We start from the raw sequence: 14,890 nt of genomic DNA on the forward strand, positions 1-14,890 counted from the left end.
CTTAATCTATCAACTTTTTGTGCATCACCCAGTAGATTTTCCAACTTATATCTATCTTCCATTCTTTTTCACGTCCACCATTAACACCTTTTCTTTCTCTAATTACTTCACCATCTTCAACTTTACACATTATGCAAAATTCTTGGGTTTTTTGCTTTTTTTCAGCAATACCCATGATTTATTTTCTGCCAAAGATAAGGTAAAGTTTCAAGCTTTCAATTTCCCGCTCAACCCTTATGATAATTTGAAGCAAATTTTCTGAAACATAAAGAGTATAAATTGTTTTAGAATAATAAAAAAATATATCAGCAAGCAATTATGAGGAAATACCCAGGAAATTGAAGCAAATAGAACAATGGGAGATAAATGAATGAATGAATGAATCTAAAATTTTAAGAAGAGTAAGTTAATCTGTGATGGTTTCAGAACAAATAATTAATGAAGTTTGCCTTGAAATTCTAAAAACAAAATACTAGTATAAATCTGCCTTGATAATGGTAAATCTGAGTAGAAAAAAGTTCTCAAATAGTCAAAGAAAATATTTATAATTCCACAACAACTCAAACTTTTTTTCTAAAAGAATGGAAGAATAATAGAAAAAAAAAATTCAAGCAAACCTTAGGAATAATGCGTGCTGAAATTTAGAGCAACACTTTTCTAATAATCATCTGAGAAACTTAAGAAAAGAAAAAGTAGCAAAAAGTAAAAAGAGGGTGAAGAATCAGAGGAGAGAGAAAAGAGGGGGAGGAATTAGAGGAGAGAGAAAAGAGTTTGGAATTTTTATAATTAATGTCATGTCACCTTTTTCTGTTTAATTAATGCCATGTCATATTTTTCTTTTATTTTTGGGGCTGATAACGGTACAAACCAAAGTTTAGTACCTTAAGTTAACAGACATCCAATTTGAGTACCTTAACTGGAACTTTTGAAAGTTCAGTACCTTAACTGAAACTTTTCTCAAAGTTCAGTACCCTCCTGTGTACTTAACTCATTCCTATGCAAAATTAGACCTAACTCTAATCTTTACATTCCCCTATTATTGCAGGAATTTTGTGCTCCAAGTGTAGCCTTCTTTTTGTGCCTTCTACACCTAATACAAGATAGCATTAATAGCTGCACAAACTACACTTTTCCTAAAATTTACTCCCTCCGTCCCATAATATAGTGCTCACTTCTCATTCTTCACAAGAATTAAGAAAAATGAAAGGAGTTTTAGGATTTTTCAAAAATATTTATTTAAGTAAATGTTTATTGGGTATTTTTTATCTTGGGACTAGTTTTTTCTTCTTTTTCCTTTAAAATAAAGTGAAAGAGCAATAAATATTCCTTGGAATGATGTAAAACATTAAATAGGGGCACATATTTTAAAAGAAAGTAGGGATATTTTGGAAAGTTTTATGTAGAAATGAAGGATAATTTAGTCCAAACAAATTGATAAAAAAGAAATAGGCACAACATTTTGGGACACCCAAAGAGGAATACAAGCACTATATTATGGGACGGAGGGAGTAACACCTTGCTCCTAACAAGAAACCTGTAAAATCTGGAAGAATAAATATAAGTTGAGCCAAATTTAGAAAAGCAAATAATTAGGGTAAGTTGATATTATTAGTAAGAAAAACTCCAACGATATTATCGGTAGTTAATCCAAATTTTGTTGCAAATGAAGTTGTGGTAGCAACTAAATGTCGATGGACGTGTTGGCGAGAGCCAAATTAGAGACCGAAATATGGTAAGTACTTCCTCTATATTTTTAAAATATAAGCAATCAATTCTTTCGTACATCTAACGCAGTCTCTCAGTGTGCAACGTTAAACTTTGTTTTTAATTAAGAGGTAGATGCAAAAGTATCAAAACTTTAGGTGTTTAAGCAAGCGCAAGGCTTTGCATCCCTCACAATTGCTTTACGGGCCACACACGACTCTTTTGTGGCGCACAAAACCATGGCGGACATTAATTTGCCTTTGTTTTGTCTTAATTATCATATCTCCCTAATAATATTCCTCATATTTTCTGATTGATTTTTCAATACCTTTGTCCGAATTACGAAACTTCTTTTCTCTGATTCTCTCTAAACAATACTTTTTTTATACTCCCTCCGTCCCAAAATATAGTTCTCATTTCCCTTTTTTCACGGTAATTTATGCAAGTAGAATATAAGAGGGATAATAAATATTTTTTGTTTATTTAAATAAATGTTGTATGGGAAAAGATGATTTTAGGAGATAGAATGGAGAATAATTGGTGAAAGAGCATTAATTGTAACATTTTGGTTGAATAAACAAAGGAAAAAACAAAATTCAAGAAGCAAATAAATGATAGGACACGGTTTTTCTAGATAAAATACGGAAAAATGTGGAACTAAATATGGAAATGGAAACTATATTTTGGGACACCCAAAATGGAAATGGGAACTATATTTTGGGACGGAGGGAGTATATAAATTACACCCTAATAAAATCCTTCAAACTCATTCAAATCTCTCAAACACATACAGATAATCCTATAAACACCTACAAAAACACCTACTAACACTTCTTTTTTAAACGGCTTATAAAAAAAATTCAAATTCTTACAAATAAATTTTTCTATGGCAAGTATTGGATGGACCGGATGCACAATAAGTTATTGTGAATCCAAACTAATTATATCATTAAAAATTGATTATGATTTAAAAAAAAATTAACTATATATCATACAAAAACAGACTATATAAAAACTCAACTATATCATACAAAATCTAACTATATAAAAGGTGATATATATATCATACAAAAAAACCTATATCAAATAAAAATAAACTATATTAAATAAAAAAAAGATTATATCTTATCATATCTGGTGGAGGGTCCATACAAGGTTTTTTAATATTTTCGAGGATCCTAATTAATTACTTTTATTATTATCTTTTTTTTAATAACACATGTTTTCATGATGTAATTTATAGCGATGTCTCTTATTTCGTACATTTTGTATACTAACATTTTTCTCCTTCTTTTATTATATTTATTACTTAGAATTAATCTCGATGATCGCGTTATTTTCTATTTCCTTCGTTATTTTGATCTAACCAGCACTTGTATATTTTAAAATACAAGGCCTAATAAAATGTTCTAACGCTTAGTCAAAAATTTGGACAATTGGCTTATGAAGCTTGAAATACGATGGCTTATTTCATCTATCACCTAAATTTTTAGTTTTGTCTTAATTAACTGGTATATGCATAAATATTTAAATTTATATGGTGATCATAAATGTTACTCGTTTCATTTTCTTTTAATTGTTAAACTTTTCTTTTTAGTCCTTTTTTTTTTAATTGTTATACTTCTCCTTTCCCCTTTCTCCTTTCTCCTTATAGGGTAACCATTAACATCAATTTTTTCTATTATTCTACCTCTTATACCCCACTTTTCACTTTATTGATTAACAACTATTCTCTCTCGTACATTATTATATTGCTTCTTTTACATTTCTCAAAATCAAACATTCTCTTTTTGTACTTACTCCTTGTTTTTTGCACTATTTCTTTCTAAGGGTGTAAGTGGATTGAATTGGATTGGATTTTGCCAAATCCAAATGCAGTCTAAAGTTTTTTGGACTTGAGAGTTGAGTCCAAGTCCGATCCAAATTATTTTTTGACCAGTCCAGTCCAGTCCGATTATTATATTATTATTTTCTCTGATTTAGAGTTGATGATTCATAACGTTTTCTCATAATTGATTTTCAAAAATTAAACTCACTATATCCATTCTTTAAAATAAGTCACATACATCATCTATATTATATATATAAATATTAAATATATATACATTATATATATAAATATTAACTATATATTATATAAAAAATATTTTTGGACTGGACTGGACTTATTGGACTCCAAAGGGGTGAGTCCAAATCAAATCCGAAAATATTTGGACTCGAAAAGTTGAGTCCGAGTCCAGTCCATAACATTTTCAGTCCAATCTAGTCCGACAAATTCGGACTGGGATGGATTGTGGACTTTTCGCAGTCCGCTTACACCCCTATCTCTTTGATTCTCCCCCAAAAAATAAGTGTAAGAATTAAAAGAAAACGGAGGGAATATAATAAAGCGTGTTAATTAGAGGTTGGACAAATCCAAGCTCACATCCTGATTTGTACCCTCACTTCCTATCACTTCCTATCTCACTATTTGGTTCGTTGACCATACACATGGAGTCATGACAAGTAAACTTCAACTATATAGTCCATAATCGTTGTTCCGAAGATGTACCGATTTGCAAAATGTAATTAGTTTTAGGATTTTTTAATTACAATAATACAAACTTTTCGCCGTTCTCTCACAATAATAGAAACTTTTGATTATTATTTAATAATACAAACTTTACATCAATATTCTCCCAATAGGTCAAAGTGGCCTTTAACCTATAAAACACAATTAGAAGTACTGAAATCCGAAATATTGAGATTAAACTGAGAAGCTCAAGACTTCAAAATGGGAAGGGAGGGATGGCCTAATTTGTAGTGCCAAGCTTGTGTGAAAGTGGTAAAATTAAAAACACACACCGAATTTTATTACTAATATAACGTGCATATATATATTACACAACTACTTAGAAAATAAATAACAAAGACTCCGAGCTATGCTAAACAAGCAAAGCCACGCCTAAGCAAAGATAAGCATGAATAGTCTTATCTAAGTTAGGACTCCGAACAAATTAAAAAATCAGCCATTGTGATAAATATATAACACGATAACCTAAGATATAAATCGAAGACTCCAAAGTAAACCAAAACAACTAGCAAGAATCAAATGATTTTAGGGAATTAGACTCCTAAACATATAGGACCCATTTATCATTCAACAACTACGAAAAAGAGTTATAAAGCAAATGATGTGTTTGCGGATAGTAAAATCAATAACAAGTTTCAAAACACCCGAATCTCGCAACTTCTAATGCCTCATGCAAGTCCTACAATACTCATTTAAGCTTTCTATTACTTAGTTGTATGATTCTAAGCAAGTTTAAGACACTTAGCCAATAAAAATGAGTGAAAGTAAGCCATTTCGAGCCCTTTTTTGGGTTTAATATAATGTTCCTATAATCTAATCTCTACACCTATTTCAAGTTCTAATGCCTTATGCAAGTCCCACTATATAAAGCTAACAATATTATTTCCATTACCTAGATTTGTAGCACTTTGTAATTGATCGGCACCTTCTTTCCAGACTCATCCCTCATGTGTGTGTCCATGTACAAGTCCAAAGCGAAAGGCACCACCCTCCACGTTGTGCAGCCTACACGTTCAAACGCATTAATTAAATAAAGTTTCTGGATTAAATATATTCAAGACAAGTTACACTTACCAATCTCTTGGCGCGCTCTGCTGAGGAAATGGAGCCCTGACAATGAGAAGGAGGTACATTGCTGGTCAAGTCACCTCCTCGCCGGTTCTTGCTGGCCTTCTCAGATCGGGCTTTGAACTTCTCATCTTGAGCATTCTTCATCATCTGCTCGTGAATGCTCACAGACATCCACGTCGGACATACACCACCCTTCTTCTTTACTATCAAGCGGTGATTATCTTTCAACCTTTTGGCCATTTTTTTTATCGAATATAGACCTCACTTGGGATTGAAGCTCCTCCCTCCATTTATAGATCTGATCTTTATTGATGCGGGGCTAAGGTCTTTTAGGGATGAGTCCTAGTTCTGTTAGGACATCTATGTAGTATCCTAGTTCTGTTAGGAGACTATGTAGTTTAATTGCTTTAATTTAAGTGTTTTAGTGATGAAGGAATCCTATTATACTTAGGAGTCTAATTCCTTTGTCATTGAGTCTAATTAGGAGTCTTATTTTTATTTTTATCTTAAAATAGGCATGTGAATTAGATAGATTAGTTAGTTTGCTATTTATTGCATGCGCTTTCCATGTGGTCGTCGTGCGTCTGAGTATGAGATCTCCTTTTTCTATCGGCCGACTTCGTACTCGCTTGTTATAGGCTTTACTTATCCGGTTCTTGTATGCAACTAACATCAATTCTGCATCTAGCCTCACCTCCAGTAGGAGATCGAGGTCCTCTTTGTTCAACTTATTCTTCATCTCAAGGTCGTAGTTTAGGATTCGTCAGTTAGGTAGTCCTACCTCGACTGGTATCACTGCCTCTGCTCCTAAGGCCAACCTAAACGGGGTTTCTTCGATAGCTTCCTTTTCGACGGTTATGTTTGACCATAATACCGCTGGAACCATATTCGCCCAGACACCTTGCAAATCATCCAACTTCTTTTTCAGCGCGTTCAGGATTTTCTTGTTGGTAGCTTCTGCTTGACTAGTACTCTAAGGATGGCATACTTATGAGTATGCAAACTTAATACCATAAGGGCTAAAGAAGGTTTTTATGGGACCGCAATCAAACTGGATGCCATGGTCCATGACAATCCCCATGGGAATCCTGAATCGCGTGATCAAGTTCTGCCAAATGAATTTCTTTACCTGATTATTGGTCGTTATCTTTGCAGTCGGCTCGGTCTGAATCCATTTTGTGAAGTAGTCATTTCCCACTATTAGGAACTTCCTTTCCCCAGATGCCGGTGTGAATGGTCTTATTATGTCCATCCCCCATTGGACAAAAGGGATGGGGTTAACGATCAGCGGTAGGTCATTTGCTGGTTGGTAGATAAATGGGGCGAATCTCTAACACTTGTCGCACTTCTTTACGTAGGCCTGTGCGTCTACTAGCATTGTAGGCCAGTAAAATCCTGTTCTAAGTGCCTTTAGTGCTAAAGTCTTTTTGCCGATATGATTTCCTCACACTCCCTCGTGTATTTATTCGATAATTTTCGTGGCCTCATGGGCCGTTACACACCTTAGAAGTGGGAGTGACAAACCCTTTTTGTACAACTGCCCTTGGAAGATGCGGTACCACATGGATTCCCTTCGAAGGTTATTAGTCGCCATTTTGTCTTCTTGTATACTTTCCGTTGGTTCGTAGGCGGTTATATCATCATACCACTCTTTCCCCTGACTGATTGTGTGTACCGTTGGCGGGGAAGTGTCGATGCTTCTTCCCGGCAGCATTTCTACCATTACGCTGCGCTTCATGTCGCTTCATGCCATATTCCCCGTCCTTGGTACCAACTTGGCCTCGAAGCTCTGTAATCCCACCGTCATGTGCTTGACCCTTCTCAAGTACTTTTGCATGACAGGTTCTCTGGCTTTGTACGTACCCTATATCTGGCTGGATACTAGCTGCGAATCCGTCAGCATGATTATTCTCTTGGTCCCCGCCGCTATGCTCGGGCTGATACCGACTAGGGCTGATTCGTACTCGGCCTCATCATTGGAGGTTTGAAGCCAAAACGGACGACATACTCGAACGTTTCCCCTTCTAGGGATGTCATCACTACTCCGGCCCCGGCGCCCGTTTGGGCAGCGAAGTCGTCTACTTCTACCTACCAGGTACCGACCAGCTCGATTGTTTCTTCATAGGTCATTTCGATAATGAAGTCGGCCAAAACTTGGGCCTTGATGGTCGTACGGGGCCGGTACTCGATGTCGAACTCTGACAATTCAATTGCCCACTTGAGTAGCCTGCCGATCGTATTTAGCTTGTGAAGTGCCTTCTCCAAGGGCTGATTCGTGAGCACTTGGATGGTATGAGAGTCGAAGTATGGCCTAAGCTTTCGCGTCGCTATGAGTACGGCATATGCCATTTTCTCCACCAACTTGTACCTTTGTTTTTCCCCAACCAGCACATAGCTTATAAAATAGATGGGGATTTGTTGCCCCTTCTTTTCTACCAACAAAACGATTGCCACCGTTTTCTTTGACACCGAGACGTACAACTGCAGCTTATCCCCGAGCTCAGGTCGTGTGATGGTCGATAGCTTTTTGAAGTGCTCCTTTACTCCTTCAAAAGCTTGCTTCTGTTTGTCTCCCCATTCGAACTTCTTGTTCCTTCGCATGACTTTGAAAAACGGTAAGGCTTTTTCCACTGATTTGGGGACGAATCTAGTTAAGGCCGCTATTCTTCCTGTTAGCTTTTGTATATTGCGGATACTCTTTGGTTCCAGAAGCTCGCTGATTGCCTTGACCTTATCGGGGTTCGCGTCTATCCCTCTCTCGCTGACCATAAAGCCGAGGAACTTGCTGGACCTTATCCCAAATACACACTTCTTAGGGTTCAGCTTCATTTGGTGCTTGCAGAGGGTTGCAAAGGTTTCTTCAAGGTTGACGACGTGGGCCTCCTCTGTGAGGCTTTTCACAATGCCATCATCCGCGTATACCTCCACATTCTGGCCTTTTTGGTGCTTAAAAAAACTTATCCACCAGCTTCTGATAAGTAGCGCCGGCATTCTTCAGACTAAATGGCATAGCCTTGTAAGCATAAACCCCTACATCGGTGATGAATGCTGCCTTGTTCCTATCAAATTCTAGGAGGTTGATCTGGTGATATCCTGAGAAAGCATCCATGAAGCTGAGCAGGGCATGGCCGCTACTGGAGTCTATCAGCTGGTTGATTCTGGGTAATGGGTAACAGTCTTTGGGGCAGGCTTTGTTAAGGTCGGCAAAGTCTACGCATATTCGCCAAGACCCATTAGCCTTCTTGGCCGTTACCATGTTCGCCAGCCATTGTAGATAGTCACATGGTTTGATGAAATTTGTCGCCACTAGTTTATCAACCTCTTCTTCGATAGCCGCATTCTTTTCCGCAAAAAATTTTCTCTTCTTTTGCTTTACCGGCCTCACATCCTCGTTGACATTTAACCGGTGAACCATGAACGTTGGGAAAATTCTCGGCATTTCATCCGTTGAGAACGCGAAGACATCTGATCTGCGTGGCTACGTTTAAAAGACTTATCAAGTTTACCTTGACACATCGTTTGCCAGGTCGGCCCTAATCTTAACCGTTCTCTTTGATCTTTCCTGCTCAAGACTGATTTCTTTCATCTCGCCTTCTAAGCTAGGTCTCGGTAAATTTGCTGGCCTTCCCTCGAATTTTCCATTGACAAATCCCTTTTGGTTTTGTTCTAAGTCCCGCACCTCTTTCTCTCTGATGGTGGCGTTTCTACCAGTCGCTTGTGATTAGAGTTCTTTAGAGCTCTTAGGTAACATGCCCTAGCTGACTCTTAATCCCCTTTTATCTTTTCCAACCTTCTTGTGTTTGACGTATAAATCATTGTCAGATGGTAGGTGGATACCACCGTCTGCGCGTCATGGATAAACGGCCGTCCAATGATGGTGTTATATGCGGACGGGACGTCGACCACCAGAAACTCTACCATCAAGTTCCTGGTTTGGGATCCTTCTCTGATCTTGACCACCAGCTGAATTGTACCTTCAGAACAACTGATGCCCCGATAAATCCGATCATGGGATAAAAGACCGGTTTCAGACATGACACCACGATACCTATTTTCTCAAATGTGTCCATGAACAGGATGTTGGCGGAGCTGCCACCATCCACCAAGATGCGATGAACCATCGTCATTGAGATTTGCAGAGATACTACCAAGGGGTCATCGTGGGGGTAAATGATCCCCTTGGCGTCCTTTGACGTGAATGCTACCGATGGCATGCTTGGGGGTGCCGGCCACTGTGCGGTGTTATTGTAGTTCACCTGGTGCCTTACCTCTTTCAGGCTAGCCCTTGCACCGTGAATACTACCTCCGTGCACCGGTCCTCCTGAGATGACATGCATCTCAGTGATCTGCTCTTTTACCGACTTCTTGCTGCCATCTTCATCTTTTCTGGATGGGTCGCTTCGATCTGTTCTTATTTGGTACTGCTTGAAGTAACCTCTTCGTACCAAGTCTTCGATCCCGTCCCTCAAATCTTTACAACAATCGATGATATGACCGTAATCTCTATGGAAGTCGCACCACTTCGACTTATCCTAGTCCTTATAGAACATCTTCTAGAGCCTCTGCCACTTGTCGTCCTTCTTATGGAGCTCATAGATCTCGGCTCTGGAGATTGTGAGAGGAGTGTAGTTGCGATAACAGTCAGATCGCCCTTCTGCTCCCTTTTTCATCGAATTACGCTCTTCTTTTCTTCCAGAACTATTAGGCTTTTTGTCTTTCTGGTACTTGTCCTTATTCTTCTCCTTTCCATCCCATTTAGGTCGCTTTGTAGTTGCCGCCTTGTCAAATTCTTCCCCCTGGATAAAGTCATTGGCCTTTCCTATGACTTCTGTTAGGCTAGTCAATTTTTTTGCGACCTAGGTGACTTCTGAAGGCAGTTCCTTCTTTTAAACCCATCATCAAGGCTAGGACTACTATCTCTTGCTACAGGTTGGGAATAGTAGCTGCTTTGGAATTGAAGCGTCATATCTAATCCCTCAAGCTTTCCATCTCTCCCTGCTTGATAGACGCCAATTCGCCGGTAGTTTTCTCCCTGTGCTTGTTATTGACGAAGTGTGTCACGAACATGGAAGTGAGCTGCCAAAAGTCAAAGATAATTGTCGACGGTATGCTTTTGAACCACGTTTGGGCTAGTCCAGATATAGTGGAAGGAAAAACCTCACACCAGACCGAGTCGGTATCAGTATACAGCAACATGTGCCCCTCATACACAGAGATGTGATCAACCTGTCTTACCGTCATACTTGCATGTCGTCATCTTGATTTTTTCCATGGGCTCCTGATGGATAGTCGTCGAGAAAGAGGAATTACGAAGAGATATCGTTGCCCTTCGCCGGTATTAGATTTCTTTTCAGGGCTGAGTTGACTGTTGGATCTCAGTGAACTGATCCTCTTCACCTCCTCCTACGGATCTTAGTGAACTGATCCTCTTCACCTCCTCCTCCCAGTGGCTCCATAGGGGTCTTGGAATTCTCCACCTAATCCTAATCATTCCGGCCTTGGTCACCCTGGCGGCCCGTTGCGAGAGAACGCATCTTTCTCACAGGGCTATGAGGCCTACTCAGGGGACGCTTGCCGGTATGACCGGTCGGTGAAGTCTGGCTTGCCGCGACTTTGAAGACCTCTGCAGCACTCTTGAGCTGCTCAGGACTGAACATCAGCTGGAGCGCCTCAAAGATGTTAGGTTGAACGGTCTCATTAGCAGTTTTCTCCTTATCGACAGGTGCCCTGGAAGATCCCACCACCGGTTGCGGAGTTGAGAAACCAGGTGATACTTTCCCCAGTGGAACATTATTCTCATTAGTTTCCGACATCCTAAAAAGTCTGCTTAGTTAGGATCCATGAGAGTGGTATGCTGGCAAAATTATGACTTAAGACTAAAGGTATAGTTCACCCCTCCTTCTAGAGCCAATCGTTCCGGTATGGAATAAATGCATTAGAGTGAACCAGTATCCTGTGAGTGTATAAGCCGGTTTCATATCCTGAAAGAAAGAACACGTAAACTAACCTCGGGGGTTGATCCGAGGAACCCTCCTCTGTTGCCTAAGTCAGTAAGGTAATAGACGGTATATCTCAAGTAGAGTATGATGATAATTTATGTGAACGTACCTTATGACTCAGATCAGGGGGTATTTATTGGAGCCGGTTGTGTTCTTGCTAAGATAGAACTCTGCTCCTATTGGTTGGATACAATTCTATCCTCTTCCAATACTTATCTTCAGGCTCATAGGCATATTAGATGGTCATTGGATCGTACGCAGGCCCATATGAGAATGGCCTAGGTAGGAGTACCATCAAGGTATCCTGATAAAACCGGTATGATGTATATCGCAAATGTATTGACTATGATGCTCGTTAGCGGTTCCTCAAGATCGGTATGGAACTTAGTCACCCTCCATACAATAGTAATACAAGCTACACGATGATAAAAGAAGGAAATTATGCTATTACGACTCTTACTCACTCCGAGTGAGATGTTAACAGAACATCTCTTGTTTCAAGGAATGTTTTTTAAGGACGTCGTCATACCGTTTCTCATTATTGACAAGTTAGGCGATTAATTCTGATAACGGAAAAGGTTAGGTCGCCTTTTGTACATGTGTTTTAATCCTAACATTCCAACACGAGGGACACTGTACAAATCCATCATCTTCTTTTCTTGACGGGTAAACATATATCTTCTTCAATAATCATACATCACCACAAAATCTTTATTAGTTTAAATTTTGCATAAATCATAATGCTTCCCGTAACTGCGTATACGATAAGTGGTAATTACACTTATTAATCCAATCATGAAGTTGGTCAAGCGTAAGCACGAATGAGCAAGCACAATATTCCGCAGAATATTGCACCACAATTGATATATTTGCGGAAAGAGCTCAGTCTAAATGAACTGAATGTTCCAACAGTTAGTGGATAAATTTGGTACCAAATTATCTCCAAAGAATTTGCATCACATGTTATCTTCATATCCTTTCCATTTTTCTAATTACTTAGGATAGTATTAATTTCTTCTTTTGGGAAGATTTTGCAGCTTTGGCTTTTGAGGGCTGCCTGTGATGTCAAAAACGGGATAAAAAGTTGGGATTAGAAAAATGTAGCACAGCTGGATAAGCTATATTTGAACATTTGAACTGCATCATCATATCCGCGCGCTGATTACGGCATATGTGATAATAGATAAACTAAGCTTACAAGTTTATGCATGATCGAAGCCGCTGACAGAATTAAGGCACTAAAGTAAATTAGATAAGAGAAAATTAATGATATTTTAATTGAAATTCAATTCAACATTACAGGTCTTTTTTTCGGTAAAGAAAGAAAAAGAAGAACATAACATGTCTTTAAACTTTGTTGGGCGAAAGTTGTAATACAAAAATTAAGCATATCAGCAACAGTTTGGCATGGTTAATATTTAATAATCATTGACCACGCATGGAATGTTTGACGCATATGTTTTGTAATTACATAGTTGTTGTAAACTAAAACTCTAGTTAGTGATCTGCCGATGCCTCGGATCGTTTTTTTTTTCAAAAATTATTAAAAGAGACGGTCTAATTTTAATATATAATTAGACATAGTCACTAAATGCATTAAACTAGTCACCGAAAGAAATTAACCTAGTCACTATTGGGCTAAATCTATTTTTAATATTAGCTTTACCATTGCCTAATTTTAGTTTAAAAGTAGGCGGTCTCTTACAAGACAAGCTCTTTTTTTTTTTACTCAAAGAAAATATCATTAATAATAAGCATACGATGCATTATGGTAAATAAGATTTGAAAAATACAGATTTAGCAAATCACAACAATTTTCACAATAAAACCAATTAATTTTAACAAATATTCGAGCATAGCTCCAACTGCACCGCTTCAAGCTTGACGCGAGCATTGAATTTTTGATGTCTTTGCATCTATTCAAATAAAGACCTTCATAATCTGATTATGTGGTATAATTATTTCCAGTGACGAATTGCTGAAAAAAAGCTAAACCTTCATAGATGCAGACCATCCTCCAAATTGAAGTTTTAACACCATGAAACCAAGAAAACTCTTACCCAAATGAGATGCAACACACTAAAAAGGAGGTCGAAACTGTCATAGGATGGAGAGAACAAACCAAACAAAGCCGTAAAGAAGATTATAACCCTAAAAACGAAGGAAAAGCTCGGAAATAAATAGTCTAACTTTTGAAGAAATTATACTAGTTCTGGCCTAGGAGACCAAGAAAATTGAAACCCTAAAAAGAGAATTAGAGAGAGAATGGAGAGGAGGAAACATTGCTACTTACGTTTTTTATACCTCTGATCGTTGCATGCATGTCATTCATAGCAAATTTTTATTTAAATGAAACATAAATTCTAGATTATAAATTTGAGATGTAATAAGTTGCATATAACAACCTTGTTTATATGGTATTATGAAAAAAATAATTTTTTGAATCACATTAAACACCAAATGTAGCTAAATAACATTTTTTATTGGAAGATTTGTCATACAGTTATGTTACTTGACAATATAATCCTCTCATAATTTCTATTATATATATATATATATATATATATATATATATATATATATATATATATATATATATATATATATATATATATATATATATTGGAAGATTTTTAGGGATTTAATTAAAATTAAGAAAGGATTATAATACCATTCAATTAAATAATGGGTAATTGGTTGTACTACATAAAACATAATAGTTTGCATATGTTAACAATTTTTAAATTAGTTTACCTCAATAATTTTACACAATAATTTTTTTAGATAGGTCAACTCTAGTTGTAAAAGATAGGTCGACTCTAGTTATATTAAGTCATATAGTTTGAATCAATTTTCATACTCCCTCCATCCCAAAATTTTATTAACACTTCTCAAGGCACGTAGTTTAGATAATAAGTTGTTTGGTTATCAATTGTTATTTTATTAAAAAGTAAGTATGATAGAGCTTGAACTCGAACTCGGACTCGGTTACAGCTCGAACTCGATTACAGCTCGAACTCGAACTCGTTTGTTCCAGCTCGAACTCGTTTGTTCCAGCTATCCATATGCATTCTTTGAAGATTTTTTATGAACAAGAAATATCAAACTCAAAATAGATCTCCTAAAAATACTTAACCATACATAAAACATCAACATCAAAAAAAATTTCGAATCAATCCCAAACAAACAACTAATACAAATTCATTATCATCATATCACTACATAGTCGGCTTGGACATACATGTATATAATTTTCTTTAAAAAATAATAGAAAATTATATATATATATATATATATATATATATATATATATATATATATATATATATATATATATATATATATATATATAATATATATTATATATATATATAATTTTTTCGAGTATCTCACGAGCTTTTCGAGTCGAGTATTGAGTTGCTCGACTCGTTAACATCTTGAGTCGAGTTCGAGCTCGAGTCGAGCTTTGATCGAGTTTTGACCGAGTCGAGTTGGAGTAGCTCGCGAGCTGTCTCAACTCATTGACAGCCCTAATTATGAAACA

This window comes from Beta vulgaris, chromosome 7 (genome assembly GCF_026745355.1).
Source record: "Beta vulgaris subsp. vulgaris cultivar EL10 chromosome 7, EL10.2, whole genome shotgun sequence".
Taxonomy (NCBI): domain Eukaryota; kingdom Viridiplantae; phylum Streptophyta; class Magnoliopsida; order Caryophyllales; family Amaranthaceae; genus Beta; species Beta vulgaris.